We start from the raw sequence: 16,257 nt of genomic DNA, 5'->3' as shown, positions 1-16,257 counted from the left end.
AAGTGGTGGGTATGCAAGCCAGAAACATGTTGAAGATGCAAATGACCTAATGATATAAAAATTTCAAGGAGTAGAAAAAATTAAATTCTCAAGTTAACGTGTGATTGGATATTTACCAGAGCCAAACAACCCACTTGTTGCCTATCCTACAAAATTAGAAATACTTTTTGGAATTATCTCCCTCAGCATTTGTATGTTTCCATTTTAGATGTTCAATTTTTTTTTTAAATCCAAACTTGTCCCACTTTTCTCGTAAACAAAATGATCACAACACAATGAAATTTTTTGAGTTCATGTATGCAAAAAAATTTGAAAACTATAACAAAATGTAAGTGAAGAAAATTAATTCACGCGCTAAGAATGAACTCCAAAGTTTTGTTATCCACGTTTGGGAAGTTCCACTACTACAACCCCTAATAGCTTGGTGGAATTTTATAAGAAAGAGATTTATAATTGATCCTAACATGTTTTAAATGTGGTGGGTATGCATGGCAGAAACATTTTGAAGATGCAAATGACCTAATGATCCAAAAATTTCAAGGAGTAGAAAAAATTAAAGTCTCAAGTTAATGTGTGGTTGGATATTTACCAGAACCAAACAACCCAGTTTTTGCCTATCCTTCCAAACTTGAGATACTTTTTGGAATTATCTCTCTCAGCATATTTGAATTTCCATTTTGGATGTTCACATTTTTTTTCAAATCCAAACTTGTCCCACTTTTTTCAAAAACAAAACAATTACAAAAAAATGAAAATTTTAGAGTTCATGTATGTAAAAAACTTTGAAAACTATAACAAATGTAAGTGAAGAAAATTAATTCACGCGCTAAGAATGAACTCCAAAGTTTTGTTATCCATGTTTGGGAAATTCCACTAGAACAACCCCTAATAGCTTGGTGGAATTTTGTAAGAAAGAGAATTCTAATAGATCCTAACATGTTTTAAATGTGGTGGGTATGCATGCCAGAAACATGTTGAAGCTGCAAATGACCCAATGATCCAAAAATTTCAAGGAGTAGAAAAAATTAAATTCTCAAGTTAACCTGTGGTTGAATATTTACCATGACCAAACAACCCAATTTTTCCCTATCCTTCAAAATCAGAGCTACTTTTTGGAATTATCTCTCTCAGCATTTGTATGTTTCCATTTTGGATGTTCAAATTTTTTTCAAATAAAAAATTTTCCCACTTTTCTCGTAAACAAAACGATCACAACAAAATGAAAATTTTAGATTTCATGTATACAAAAAAATTTGAAAACTATAATTAATGTAAGTGAAGAAAATTATTTCACTCACTAAAATGAACTCCAAAGTTTTGTTATCCATGTTTGGGAAATTCCACTAGTACAACCCCTAATTGCTTGGTGAAATTATATAAGAAAGAGATTTCTAATTGATCCTAAGATGTTTTAATTGTGGTGGGTATGCATGCCAGAAAAATGTTGAAGATGCAAACGACCTAATGATCCAAAATTTTCATGGAGTAGAAAAAATTAAATTCTCAAGTGAACGTGTGGTTGAATACTTACCAGGGCCAAACAACCCACTTTTTTACCTATCCTTCAATGTCAGAGAAACTTTTGTGAATTATCTCTCTCAGTATTTGTGCATTTCCATTTTGGATCTTCAATTTTTTTTTCTAATCCAAACTTGTCCCACTTTTCTCTTAAACAAAACGATCACAACAAAATAAATATTTTAGAGCTCATGGATGCAAAAAAAATTAAAAACTATAATAAACGTAAGTGAAGAAAATTAATTCACGCACTAAAAATAAACTACAAAGTTTTGTTATCCATGTTTGGGAAATTCCACTAGTACAACCCCTAATAGCTTGGAGGAATTTTATATGAATGAGATTTCTAATAGATCCTAACATCTTTTAAATGTGGTGGGTATGCATGCTAGAAACATGTTGAAGATGCAAATGACCTAATGATCCAAAAATTTCAAGGACTAGAAAAAATTAAATTCTCAAGCGTGTGGTTGGATATTTACCGGAACCAAACAACCCATTTTTTGTCGATCGTTCAAAATCAGAGATACTTTTTGGAATTATCTCTCACATCATTTGCCGGTTTCCATTTAGGATGTTCAATTTTTTTTCAAATCCAAACTTGTCCCACTTTTCTCGTTAACAAAATGATCACAACAAAATGAAAATTTTAGAGTTGATGTATGCAAAAAAATTGAAAACTATAACAATGTAAGAGAAGAAAATTATTTCAAGCACTAAAAATGAACTCCAAAGTTTTATTATTCAGGTTTGGGAAATTCCACTAGTACAACCCCTAATAGCTTGGTGGAATTTTATAAGAGAGAGATTTCTAATTGATCCTAACATGTTTTAAATGTGGTGCGTATGCATGCTAGAAACATGTTGAAGATGCAAGTAACCTAATGATCCAAAAATATCAAGGAGTAGGGAAAAGTAAATTCTCAAGTTAATGTGTGGTTGGATATTTACCAGGGCCAAACAACCCAATTTTTACATATCCTTCAAAATCAGAGTTACTTTTTGGAATTACCTCTCTCAGCATTTGTGCGTTTCCATTTTTGATGTTCAATTGTTTTTCAAATCCAAACTTGTCCCACTTTTCTCATAAACAAAATAGTCACAACAAAATAAAAATTTTAGAGTTCATATATGGCAAAAACGTTGAAAAGTATAATAAATGTAAGTGAAGAAAATTATTTCACGCACTAAAAATGTACTCCAAAGTTTTATTATCCATGTTTGGGAAATTCCACTAGTACAACCCCAAATAGCTTGGTGGAATTTTATAAGAAAGAGATATCTAATTGATTCTAACATGTTTTAAAAGTGGTGGGTATGCCTCCCAGAAACAGCTTGAAGATGCAAATGATCTAATGATCCAAAAATTTCAAGGAGTAGAAAAAATTAAATTCTCGAGTTAACCTGTGGTTGGATATTTACCAGAGCCAAACAACCCACTTTTTGCCTATCCTTCAAAATCAGAGATACTTTTTGGCATTATCTCTCTCAACATTTGTACGTTTCCATTTTGGATTTTCAATTTTTTTTCAAATCCAAACTTGTCCCACTTTTCTCGTAAACAAAACAATCACAAAAAAATTAAAATTTTAGAGTTCATGTATGCAAAAAAAATTGAAATATACAACAAATGTAAGTGAAGAAAATTATTTCACTTAGTAAAAATGAACTCCAAAGTTTTGTTATCCATGTTTGGGAAATTCCTCTAGTACTACCCCTAATAGCTTGGTGGAATTTTATGAGAAAGGGATTTCAAATAGATCCTAAGATGTTGAAGATGAAAAAGACCTAATGATCCAAAAATTTCAAGGAGAAGAAAAAATTAAATTCTCAAGTTAACGTGTGGTTGGATATTTACCAGAGTCAAACAACCCACTTTTTACCAATCCTTCAAAATCAGAGATACTTTCTGGAATTATCTCTCTCAGCATTTGTGATTTTTCATTTTGGATGTTCAATTTTTTTTCAAATCCAAACTTGTCCCACTTTTCACGTAAACAAAAAGATCACAACCAAATGAAAATTTTAGAGTTCATGTATGAAAATAAATTTGAAAACTATAATAAATATAAGTTTAAAAATTATTTCATGCACTAAAAATGAACTCCAAAGTTTTGTTATTCATGTTTGGGAAATTCCACTAGTACAACAACAAATAACTTGGTGGAATTTGATAAGAAAGAGATTTATAATTGATCCTAACATGTTTTAAATGTGGTGGGTATGCATGCCAGTAACATGTTGAAGTTGCAAATGACCTAATGATCCAAAAATTTCGAGTAGAAAAAATTAAATTTTCAAGTTAACATGTGGTTGGATATTTACTAGAGCCAAACAACCCACTTTTTGCCTATCCTTCAAAATCATAGGTACTTTTTGGAATTATCTTTCAGGATTTGTGAATTTCCATTTTGGATGTTCAATTTTTTTTTCAAATCCAAACTTGTCCCACTTTTCTCGTAAACAAAACGATCACAACAAAGGGAAAATTTTAGAGTTCATGTATGCAAAAAAAATTGAAAACTATAATAAATGTAAGTGAAAAAAATTATTTCACGCACTAAAAATAAACTCCAAAGTTTTGTTCTTCATGTTTGGGAAATTCCACTAGTACAACTCGAAATAACTTGGTGGAATTTTATAAGAAAGAGATTTCTAATTGTTCCTAAAATGTTTTAAATTTGGTGAGTACACATGCCAGTAAAATGTTGAAGATGCAAATGACGTAATGATGCAAAAAATTTAAGGAGTCGAAAAAATTAAATTCTCAAGTTAACGTGTGGTTGGATATTGACCAGAGCCAAACAACCCACTTTTTTCTAATCCTTCAAAATCAGAGATACTTTTCGGAATTATCTCTCTCATCATTTGTGAATTTCCATTTTGGACGTACAATTTTTTTTTTCAAATCCAAACTTGTCGCACTTTTCTCTTAAACAAAACGATTACAACAAAATGAAAATTGTAGAGTTCATCTATAAAAAAAAATTTGAAAACTATAATAAATCCAAGTGACGAAAATTTTCAAAATCAGAGATACATTTTGGAACTATCTCCTTCAGTAATTTTTATGTTCAATTGTTTTTCAAATCCAAACTTTTCTCACTGTTCTCGTAAAGAAAATGATCACAACAAAATGAAAATTTTAGAGTTCATGTATGAAAAAAAAATTGAAAACTATAATAAGTGTTAGTAAAGAAAATTATTTCACGCACTAAAAATGAACTCCAAAGTATTGTTATCCATGTTTGGGAAATTCTTCGAGGACAACCCCTAATAGCTTAGTGGAATTTTATAAGAAAGAGCTTTCTAATTGATCCTAACATGTTTTATGTGTGGTGGGTATGCATGTCAGAAACATGTTGAAGATGCAAATGACCTAATGATCAAAAAATTAAATTCTCAAGTTAACATGTTGTTGGATATTTTTACCAGAGCTAAACAACCCACATTTTATCGATTGTTCAAAATCAAGGATACTTTTTGGAATTATCTCTCTCAGCATTTGTGCATTTCTATTTTGGATGTTCTTTTTTTTTTTCAAATCCAAACTTGTCCCACTTTTCTTGTAAACAAAACGATCACAACAAAATGAAAATTTTAGAGTTCATGTACACAAAAAAATTTGAATACTATAATAAATGTAAGTGAAGAAAATTATTTCTAGAACTAAAAATGAACTCCAAAGTTTTGTTATCCATGTTTGGGAAATTCCACTAGTACAACCCCTGATAGCTTGGTGGAATTTTATAAGAAAGAGATATCTAATTGTTTCTAACATGCTTTATAAGTGGTGGGTACGCATTCCAGGAACTTGTTGAAGATGCAAATGATCTAATGATCCAAAAATTTCAAGGAGTAGAAAAAATTAAATTCTCAAGTTAACGTGTGGTTGGATATGTACCAGAGCCAAACAACCTACTTTTTGCCTATCTATCAAAATCAGAGAAACTTTTTAGAATTATCTCTCTCTGCATTTGCGCGTTTCCATTTTGGATGTTCAATTTTTTTTTCAAATCCAAACATGTCCCACTTTTCTCGTAAACAAAACGATCACAACAAAATGAAACTTTTAGAGTTCATGCATGCATAAAAATTTGAAAACTATAATAAATGTATGTGAAGAAAATTATTTCACACACTAAAAATGAACTCCAAAGTTTTTTTATCCATGTTTGGGAAATTCCACTAGTACAACCCCTAATAGCTTAATGGAATTTTATAAGAAAGAGATTTCTAATTGATCCTAACATGTTTTAAATGTGGTGGGTATGCATGCCAGAAACATGTTGAAAATGCAAATGACCTAATGATCCAAAAATTTCAAGGAGTAGAAAAAATTATATTCTCAAGTTAACGTGTGGTTCGATATTTACTAGAGCCTAACAACCCACTTTTTGCCAATCCTTCAAAATCAGAGATACTTTTTTTAATTATCTCTCTAAGCATTTGTGAGTTTCCATTTTGGATATTCAATTTTTTTTTCAAATCCATACTTGTCCCACTTTTCTCGCAAACAAAACGATCACAAAAAAATGTAAATTTTAGAGTTTATGTATGCAAAAAAATTGAAAAATGTAATAAATGTAAGTGAAGAAAATTATTTCACGCACTAAAAATGAACTCCAAAGTTTTGTTATGCATGTTTGGGAAATTCTACTAGTGCAACCCTTAATTGCTTGGTGGAATTTTATAGGAAAGAGATTTCTAATTGATCCTAACATGTTTTAAATGTGGTGGGTATGCATGCCTGAAACCTGTTGAAGATGCAAATGACCTAATAATCCAAAAATTTCAAGGAGTAGAAAAAATGAAATTGTCAAGTTAACGTGTAGTTGGATTTTTACCAAAGCCAAACAACCTACTTTTTTCTTATCCTTCAAAATCAGAGATAATGTTTGGGATTATCTCTCTCAACATTTGTGAACTTCCATTTTGGATGTTCAATTTTTTTTTTTTAATCCAAGCTTGTACCACTTTTCTAGTAAACAATATGATCGTAACAAAATAAAAATTTTAGAGTTCACGTATGCAAAAAAATTTGAAAGTTATAATAAATGTAAGTGAAGAAAATTATTTCACGTACTAAAAATAAACTCCGAAGTATTGCTATCCATGTTTGTGAAATTCCACATGTACAACCCCTAATAGCTTGGTGGAATATTATAAGAAAGAGGTTTCTAATTGATCCTAACATGTTTTAAATGTGGTGGGTATGCATGGCAGAAATATGTTGAAGATGGAAATGCCCTATTGATCCAAAAATTTCAAGGAGTTGAAAAAATTAAATTCTTAAGTTACATGTGGTTGAATGTTTACCAGAGCCAAAGAACCCACTTTTTGCCTATCTTCCAAAATTAGAGATACTGTTTGGAATTATCTCTCTCAGCATTTGTGAATTTCCATTTTGGATGTTTAATTTTTTTTCAAATCCAAACCTCTCCCACTTTTCTCGTAAACAAAATGATCACAACAAAATGAAAATTCTAGAGTTCATGTATGCAAAAAAGTAATAGAAAATTAAAATAAATGTAAATGAAGAAAATTATTTCACGGACTAAAATTGAACTCCAACGTTTTGTTATCCATGTTTTTCAAATTCCACTAGTACAACCCCAAATAACTTGGTGGAATTTTATAAAAAAGAGATTTCAAATTGATCTTAACATGTTTTAAATGTGGTGCGTATGCATGCAAGAAACATGTTGAAGATGCCAATGACCTAATGATCAGAAAATTTGAAGGAGTAGAAAAAATTAAATTCTCAAGTTAACATGTGGTTGGATATTTACCATGGCCAAACTACCCAATTTTTGCCTATCCTTTAAAATCAAAGATATTTTTTGGAATTATCTCTCTCAGAATTTGTACGTTTCCATTTTGGATGTTAAATTTATTTTCAAATCCAAACCTCTCCCACTTTTCTCGTAAACAAAAAAATCACAACAAACTGAATATTTTAGCATTCATGTATGCAAAAAAACTTGAAAGCTATAATAAATGTAGGTGAAGAAAAAAAATTTCACGCACTAAGAAAGAACTCCAAAGTTTTGTTATCCATGTTTGGGAAATTCCTCTAGTACAACCCCTAATAGCTTGATGGAATTTTATAAGAAAGTGATTTCTAATTGATTCTAACATATTTTAAATCTGGTGGGTATGCATGCCAGAAACATGTTGAAGATGCAAATGACCTAATGATCCAAAAATTTCAAGGTGTAGAAAAAATTAAATTCAAAAGTTAACGAGTGGTTGGATCTTTACTAGAGCAAAACAACCCACTTTTTGCCTATCATTCAAAATCAGAGATACTTTTTGGAATTATCTCTCTCAGCATTTGTACGTTCCCATTTTGGATGTTCAATTTTTCAAATCCAAACATGTCCCACTTTTCTCGTAAACAAAATGATCTCAACAAAATGAAAATTTTAGAGTTCATGTAAGCAAAAAAATTTGAAAACTATAAAAAATGTAAGTGAAGAAAATTATTTCACTCACTAAAAATGAACTCCAAAGTTTTGTTATCCATGTTTGTGACATTCCACTAGTAAAACCCCTAATAGCTTGGAGGAATTTTACAAGAAATAGATTTCTAATAGATCCTAAGATGTTTTCAATGAGGGGGGTTTGCATTCCAGAAACATGTTCAAGATGCAAATGACCTAATGATCCAAAAATTTCAAGGAGTAGAAAAAATTAAATTCTCAAGTTAATGTGTGGTTGGATATTTACCATGGCCAAAGAACTGAATTTTTCCCTATCCGTCAAAATCAGAGAAACTTTATGGAATTATCTCTCTTAGCATTTGTGCGTTTCCATTTTTTATGTTCAATTTTTTTTTCAAATCCAAACAGGTCCCACTGTTCTCGTAAACAAAACAATCACAACAAAATAAAAATTTTAGAGTTCATGTTTGCTAAAAAATTTGAAAACAATAATAAATGTAAGTGAAGAAAATTAATTCACGCCCTAAAAATGAACTACAAAGTTTTTTTACCCATGTTTGGGAAATTCCACTAGTACAACCCCTAATAGCTTTGGGGAATTTTATAAGAAAGAGATTTCTAATAGATGCTCACATGTTTTAAATGTGGTGGGTATGCCTGCCAGAAACTTGTTGAAGATGCAAATGACCTAATGATTCAAAAATTTCAAGGAGTAGAAAAAATTAAATTCTCAAGTTAACGTGTGGTCGGATATTTACCATGGCCAAACAACTCAATTTTTGCCTATCATTCAAAATCAAAGATACTTTTTGGAATTATCTCTCTTAGAATTTGTGCTTTTCCATTTTTTTGTTCAATTTTTTTTCAAATCCGATCTTGTCCCACTGTTCTCGTAAAGAAAACAATCACAACAAAATGAAAAATTTAGAGTTCATGTATGCAAAAAAAATTGAAAACTACAATAAATGTAAGTGAAGAAAATTATTTCACCCATTAAATATGAACTCTAGAGTTTTGTTATCCATGTTTGGGAAATTCCACTAGTACAACCCCTAATAGCTTGGTGGAATTTTATAAGAAAGAGATTTCTAATTGATTCTAACATGTTTTAAAAGTGTGGTTGGATATTTACGAGAGCCAAACAACCCACTTTTTGCCTATCCTTCAAAATCAGAGATACTTTTTGGAATTATCTCTCTTAGCATTTGTACGTTTCCATTTTGGATTGTCAATTTTTTTTTAAATCCAAACTTTTGCCACTTTTCTCGTAAACAAAACGATCACAACAAAATTAAAATTTCAGAGTTCATGTATACAAAAAAATTTGAAAACTATAATAAATGTAAATGAAAAAAATTAATTCACTCACTAAAAATGAACTTCATAGTTTTGTTATCCATGTTTGGGAAATTCCACTAGTACAACCCCTAATAGCCTGGTGGAATTTTATTAGAAAGTGATTGCGATTTTATTCTAACATGTTGTAAATGTGGTGTGTATGCATGCCAGAAACAAGTTGAAGATGAAAATGACCCAAATATCTAAAAATTTCAAGGAGTAGAAAAAATTAAATTCTCAAGTTAACGTGTGGTTGGATATTTACCTGAGCCAAACAACCCACATTTTGCCAATCATTTAAAATCAGATATACTTTTATGAATTATCTCTCTCAGCATTTGTATGTTTCCATTTTGGATGTTCAATTGTTTTTTAAATCCAAACTTGTCCCACTTTTCTCGTAAACAAAACAATCACAACAAAATTAAAATTTTAGAATTCATGTATGCAAAAAAATTTGAAAACTATAACAATTGTAAGTGAAGAAAATTAATTCACGCTCTAAAAATGAACTCCAATGTTTTGTTATCCATGTTATGGAAATTCCACTTGTACAACCCCTAATAGCTTGGTGAAATTTTATAAGAAAGAGATTTCTCATAGACCCTAACATGTTTTAAATGTGGTGGGTATTCTTGCTAGAAACATGTTGAAGATGCAAATTACCAAATTATCCAAAAATTTGGAGTAGAAAAAATTAAATTCTTAAATTAACATGTGGTCGGATATTTACCATGGCCAAACAACTCAATTTTTGCCTATCCTTCAAAATCAGAGATACTTTTTGGAAATTTTTCTCCCATCATTTGTGCATTTCAATTTTTAATGTTCAATTTTTCTTCAAATCCAAAGTTGTCCCACTGTTCTCGTAAAGAAAACTATCACAACAAAATAAAAAATTTAAAATTCATTTATGCAAAAAAAATTGAAAACTACAATAAATGTAAGTGAAGAAATTTATTTCACCCAATAAATATGAACTCTAGAGTTTTTTGATCCATGTCTGGGAAATTCCACTAGTACAATCCCTAATAGCTTGGTGGAATTTTATAAGAAAGAGATTTGTAATTGATCCTAACATGTTGAAGATGCAAATGACCTAATAATCCAAAAATTTCAAGGAGTAGAAAAAATTAAATTCTCAAGTTAACGTGTGGTGTGATATTTACCAGAACCAAACAACCTACTTATTGCCTATCCTTCAAAATTTGAGACACTTTTTGGAATTATCTCTCTCAGCATTAGTGAATTTTCATTTTGGATGTTCAATTTTTTTTTCAAATCCAAACTTGTCCCACTTTTTTCATAAACAAAACAATCACAAAAAAATGAAAATTTTAGAGTTCATGTATGCAAAAAAAATTGAAAACTATAACAAATGTTAGTGAAGAAAATTAATTCACGCTCTAAAAATGAACTCCAATGTTTTATTATCCATGTTTGTGAAATTCCACTAGTACAAACCCTAATAGCTTGGTGGAATTTTATAACAAATATTTCTAATTGATTCTAACATGTTTTAAAAGTGGTGGGTATGCATGCCAGAGACATGTTGATGATGCAAATGACCTAAGGATCCAAAAATTAAATTCTCAAGTTAACGTGTGGTTGGATATTTACCATGGCAAAACAACCCACATTTTGCCTATCCTTCAAAATCAGAGACACTTTTTGGAATTATCTCTCTCCGCATTTGGGCGTTTCCATTGTGGATGTTCAATTTTTTTTCAAATCCAAACTTGTCCCACTTTTCTTGTAAACAAAATGATCACAACAAAATGAAAATTTTAGAGTTCATGTTTGCAAAAAAATATGAAAACTATAATAAATGTAAGCGAAGAAAATTAATTCACTCACTAAAAAGGAAATCCAAAGTTTTGTTATCCATGTTTGGGAAATTCCACTAGTACAACCCCTCATAGCTTGGTGGAATTTTATAAGAAAGAGATTTCTAATTTATCCTAACATGTTTTAAATGTGATGGGTATGCATGCTAGAAACATGTGGAAGATGCAAATGACCTCATGATGCAAAAATTTCAAGGAGTAGAAAAAATTAAATTCTCAAGTTAACGTGTGGTTGGAAATTTACAAGAGCCAACAACCCACTTTTTGCCTATCCTTCAAAATCAGAGATACTTTTCGGAATTATCTCTCTCAGCATTTGTGCGTTTCCATTATGGATGTGCAATTTTTTGTCAAATCCAAGCTTGTCCAACTTTTCTCATAAACAAAACGATCAAAACAAAATGAAAATTTTAGAATTCATGTATGCAAAAAAATTTGAATACTATAATAAATGTAAGTGAAGAAAATTATTTCACGCACTAAAATTGAACTCCCAAGTTTTGTTATCCATGTTTGGAAAATTCCACTAGAACAACCCCTAATAGCTTGATGGAATTTTGTAAGAAAGAGATTTCTAATAGATCCTAACATGTTTTAAATGTGGTGGGTATGCATGCCAGAAACATGTTGAAGATGCAAATGACCCAATGATCCAAAAATTTCATGGAGTATAGAAAATTAAATTCTCAAGTTAACGTGTGGTTGGATATTTACCATGACCAAACAACCCAATTTTTCCCTATCCTTCAAAATCAGAGATACTTTTTGGAATTATCTCTCTCAACATTTGTATGTTTCCATTTTGGATGTTCAAATTTTTTTCAAATAAAAACTTTTCCTACTTTTCTCGTAAACAAACGATCACAACAAAATGAAAATTTTAGATTTCATGTATGCAAAAAAATTTGAAAACTATAATTAATGTAAGTGAAGAAAATTATTTCACTCACTAAAAATGAACTCCAAAGTTTTGTTATCCATGTTTGGGAAATTCCAATAGTACGACCCCTAATTTCTTTGTGGAATTAAATAAGAAAGAGATTTTTAATTGATCCTAACATGTGTTAATTGTGGTGGGTATGCATGCCAGAAACATGTTGAAGATGCAAACGACCTAATGATCCAAAATTTTCATGGAGTAGAAAATATGAAATTCTCAAGTTAACGTGTGGTTGGATATTTACCATGGCCAAACAACCCAGTTTTTGAACATCCAAAATAGAAATGCACAAATGTTGAGAGAGATAATTCCAAAAAGTGTCTATCTTTTTTAAGGATAGGCAAAAAGTGGGTTGTTTGGCTCTTGAAAGTATCCAACCACACGTTAACTTGAGAATTGAATTTTTTTTACTCCTTGAAATTTTTGGATCATTAGGTCCCTTGCATCCTCAACATGTTTCGGGCATGCATATCCACCACACTTAAAATATGTTAGGATCAGTTAGAAGTCTCTTTCCTATAAAATTCCACCAAACTATTATTAGGGGGTTGTACTAAAGCAGTTTCCCAAACAAGGATAACAAAAATTTGAAGTTCAATTTTAGTACGAGAAATAATTTTCTTCACCTACATTTCTTATAGTTTTAAAAAAAACATTTCACACATGAACTCTTAAATTTTCATTTTGTTGCGATCTATTTGCCTTATATCTTTTTTGTTTACGATAAAAAACGGGAGAGTCAAAACTCAAGTTTGGTCTAAAAAAAAATTGATCATCCAAAATGGAAATGCACAAATGCTGAGAGAGATAATTCCAAAATGCATCTGTGATTTTTAAGGGTCGGGAAAAACTGGGTTGTTTGGCTCTGGTAAGTATCCAACCACACGTTAACTTGAGAATGTAATTTTTTCTACTCCTTGAAATTTTTGGATCATTAGGACACTTGCAACCTCAACATGTTTTTGGCATGCATATCCTGCAGTCTTAAAACCTGTTAGGATCAGTTAGAAGTCACTTTCCTATAAAATTCCATCAACCTATTATTAGGGGGTTGCACTAGTTGAATTTCCCAAACAAGGATAACAAAACTTTGGAGTCCATTTTTAGTGCGTGAAATAATTTTCTTCACTAACATTTATTATAGTTTTTCTTCTCCATGAAATTTTTGGATCATAAGGTCACTTGCATCCTCAACATATTTTTGGCCTGCATATCAACCACACTTAAAACATGTTAGGATCAATTAAAAGTCTCATTCCTATAAAATTTCACCTTGATTTGATTAGGGGGTTGTACTAGTGGAATTTCCCTAACATGGATAACAAAACTTTGGAGTTCATTTTTAGTGCATGAAATAATTCTTCACTTGCATTTATTAGAGTTTTCAAATTTTTTTGCACACATGAACTCTAAAATTTTCTTTTTGTTGCGATCTATTTGCCTTATATCTTTTTTTTTTACGAGAAAAATGGGAGAGTGAAAACTCAAGTTTGGATCTGAAAAAAAAAATTGAACATCCAAAATGGAAATGCACAAATGTTGAGAGAAATAATTCCAAAAAGTGTCTGTGATTTTTAAGGATAGGCAAAAAGTGGGTTGTTTGGCTCTGGTGAGTATCCAACCACACGTTAACTTGAGAATGTAATTATTTCTACTCCTTGAAATTTTTCGATCATTAGGACACTTGCAACCTCAACATGTTTTTGGCATGCATATCAAGCACTCATAAAACATGTTAGGATCAGTAACAAGTGACTTTCCTATAAAATTCCACCAAGCTAATATTTGGGGGTTCTACTAGTTGAATTTCCTAAACAAGGATAACAAAACTTATGAGTTCATTTTTAGTTCGTGAAATAATTTTCTTCACAAATATTTATTATAGTTTTTCTTCTCCATGAAATTTTTGGATCATTAGGTCGCTTGCATCCTCAACATGTTTCTAGCATGCATATCAACCACACTTAAAACATGTTAGGATCAATTAGAAATCTCATTCCAATAAAATTCCACCAAGATTTTATTAGGGGGTTGTACTAGTGGAATTGCCCTAACATGGATAACAAAACTTTGGAGTTCATTTTTAGTGCGTGAAATAATTTTCTTCATTTGCATTTATTATAGTTTTCAATTTTTTTTGCTTACATGAACTCTAAAATTTTCATTTTGTTGCGATCTATTTGCCTTATATTTTTTTGTTTACGAGAAAAATGGGTGAGAACTCAAGTTTGGATCTAAAAAAAATTTGAACATCGAAAATGGAAATGCACAAATGCTGAGAGAGATAATTGCAAAAAAACATCTCTGATTTTTAAGGATAGGCAAAAAGTGGGTTGTTTGCCTTTGGTAAGTTTGCAATCGCACGTTAACTAGACAATTTAATTTTTTCTACTCCTTGAAATATTAGGATCATTAGGTCACTTGCATCCTCAACATGTTTCTGGCATGCATATCCACCACACTTAAAACATGTTAGGATCAGTTAGAAGTCTCTTTCCTATAAAATTCCACCAAGCTATAATTGGGGGGTTGTACTAGTGGAATTTCACAAACTAACAAAACTTTGCAGTTCATTTTTAGTGCGTGACATAATTTTTTTCACTTACATTTATAATAGTTTTCAAATTTTTTTGCACACATCAATCCTAATATTTTCATCTTCTTGTGATCTATTTGCCATATATCTTTTTTGTTTATGAGAAAAATGGGAGAGTGTAAACTCAAGTTTGCATCTGAAAAAAAGTTTGAACATCAAAAATGGAAATGCACAAATGCTGAGAGAGATAATTGCAAAAAGCATCTCTGATTTTTAAGGATAGGCAAAAAGTGGGTTGTTTGGCTCTGGTAAGTTTCCAACCACACGTTAACTTGACAATTTAATTTTTTCTACTCCTTGAAATATTTGGATCATTAGGTCACTTGCATCCTCAACATGTTTCTGGCATGCATATCCACCACACTTAAAACATGTTAGGATCAGTTAGAAGTCTCTTTCCAATAAAATTCCACCAAGCTATTATTGGGGGGTTGTACTAGTGGAATTTCACAAACATGGATAACAAAACTTTTCAGTTCATTTTTAGTGCATCAAATAATTTTCTTCACTTATATTTATTACAGTTTTCAAATTTTTTTGCAAACATGAACTCTAAAATTTTCATTTTTTTGCGATCTATTTTCCTTTAATCTTTTTTGTTTACGAGAATAATGGGAGAGTGAAAACACTAGTTTGGATCTGAAAAAAAATTTGAACATCCAAAATGGAAATGCATAAATGCTGAAAGAGACAATTCCAAAAAGTGTCTGTCTGTTTTAAGGAAAGGTAAAAAGTGGGTTGTTTGGCTCTGGTAAGTATCCAACCACACGTTAACTTGAAAATTTAATTTTTTCAACTCCTTGAATTTTTTGGATCATTAGGTCCATTGCATCCTGGACATGTTTCTCGCATGCATATCCACCACACTTAAAAAATCTTAGGATCAGTTAGAAGTCGCTTTCCTATAAAATTCCACCAAGCTATTATTAGGCGGTTGTACTAGAGCAATTTCCCAAACAAGGATAACAAAACTTTGGAGTTCATTTTTAGTGCGCGAAATAATTTTCTTCACCTACATTTATTATAGTTTAAAATTTTTTTTTCACACATGAACTCTAAAATTTTCATTTTGTAGCGATCTATTTGCCTTATATTTTTTTGTTTACGAGAAATATGGGAAAGTGAAAAATCAAGTTTGGATCTGAAAAAGATTTGAACATCCAAAATGGAAATGCATAAATGCTGAGAGAGATAATTCCAAAAAGCATCTGTGATTTTTAAGGATAAGCAAAAAGTGGGTTGTTTGGCTCTGGTAAGTATCCAACCACACATTAACTTGAGAATGTAATTTTTTCTACTCCTTGAAATTTTTGGTTCATTAGGTCACTTGCAACCTCAACATGTTTCTTGCATGCATATCCACCACTCTTAAAACATGTTAGAATCAGTTAGAAGTCACTTTCCTATAAAATTCCACCAAGCTATTATTAGGGTGTTGTACTAGGGGAATTTCCCAAACAAGGATCACAAAACTATGGAGTTGATTTTTAGTGCATGAAATAATTTTCTTCATTAACATGTATTATAGTTTTTCTACTGCTTGAAAATTTTGGATCATTATGTCCCTTGCAA

This window comes from Aristolochia californica, unplaced genomic scaffold (genome assembly GCF_029961685.1).
Source record: "Aristolochia californica isolate CCGP_79_NKW_82.1479 unplaced genomic scaffold, dmAriCali1.0.hap1 SCAF_6, whole genome shotgun sequence".
Taxonomy (NCBI): Eukaryota; Viridiplantae; Streptophyta; class Magnoliopsida; order Piperales; family Aristolochiaceae; genus Aristolochia; species Aristolochia californica.
Note: the sequence above shows the minus strand (reverse complement) of the source record.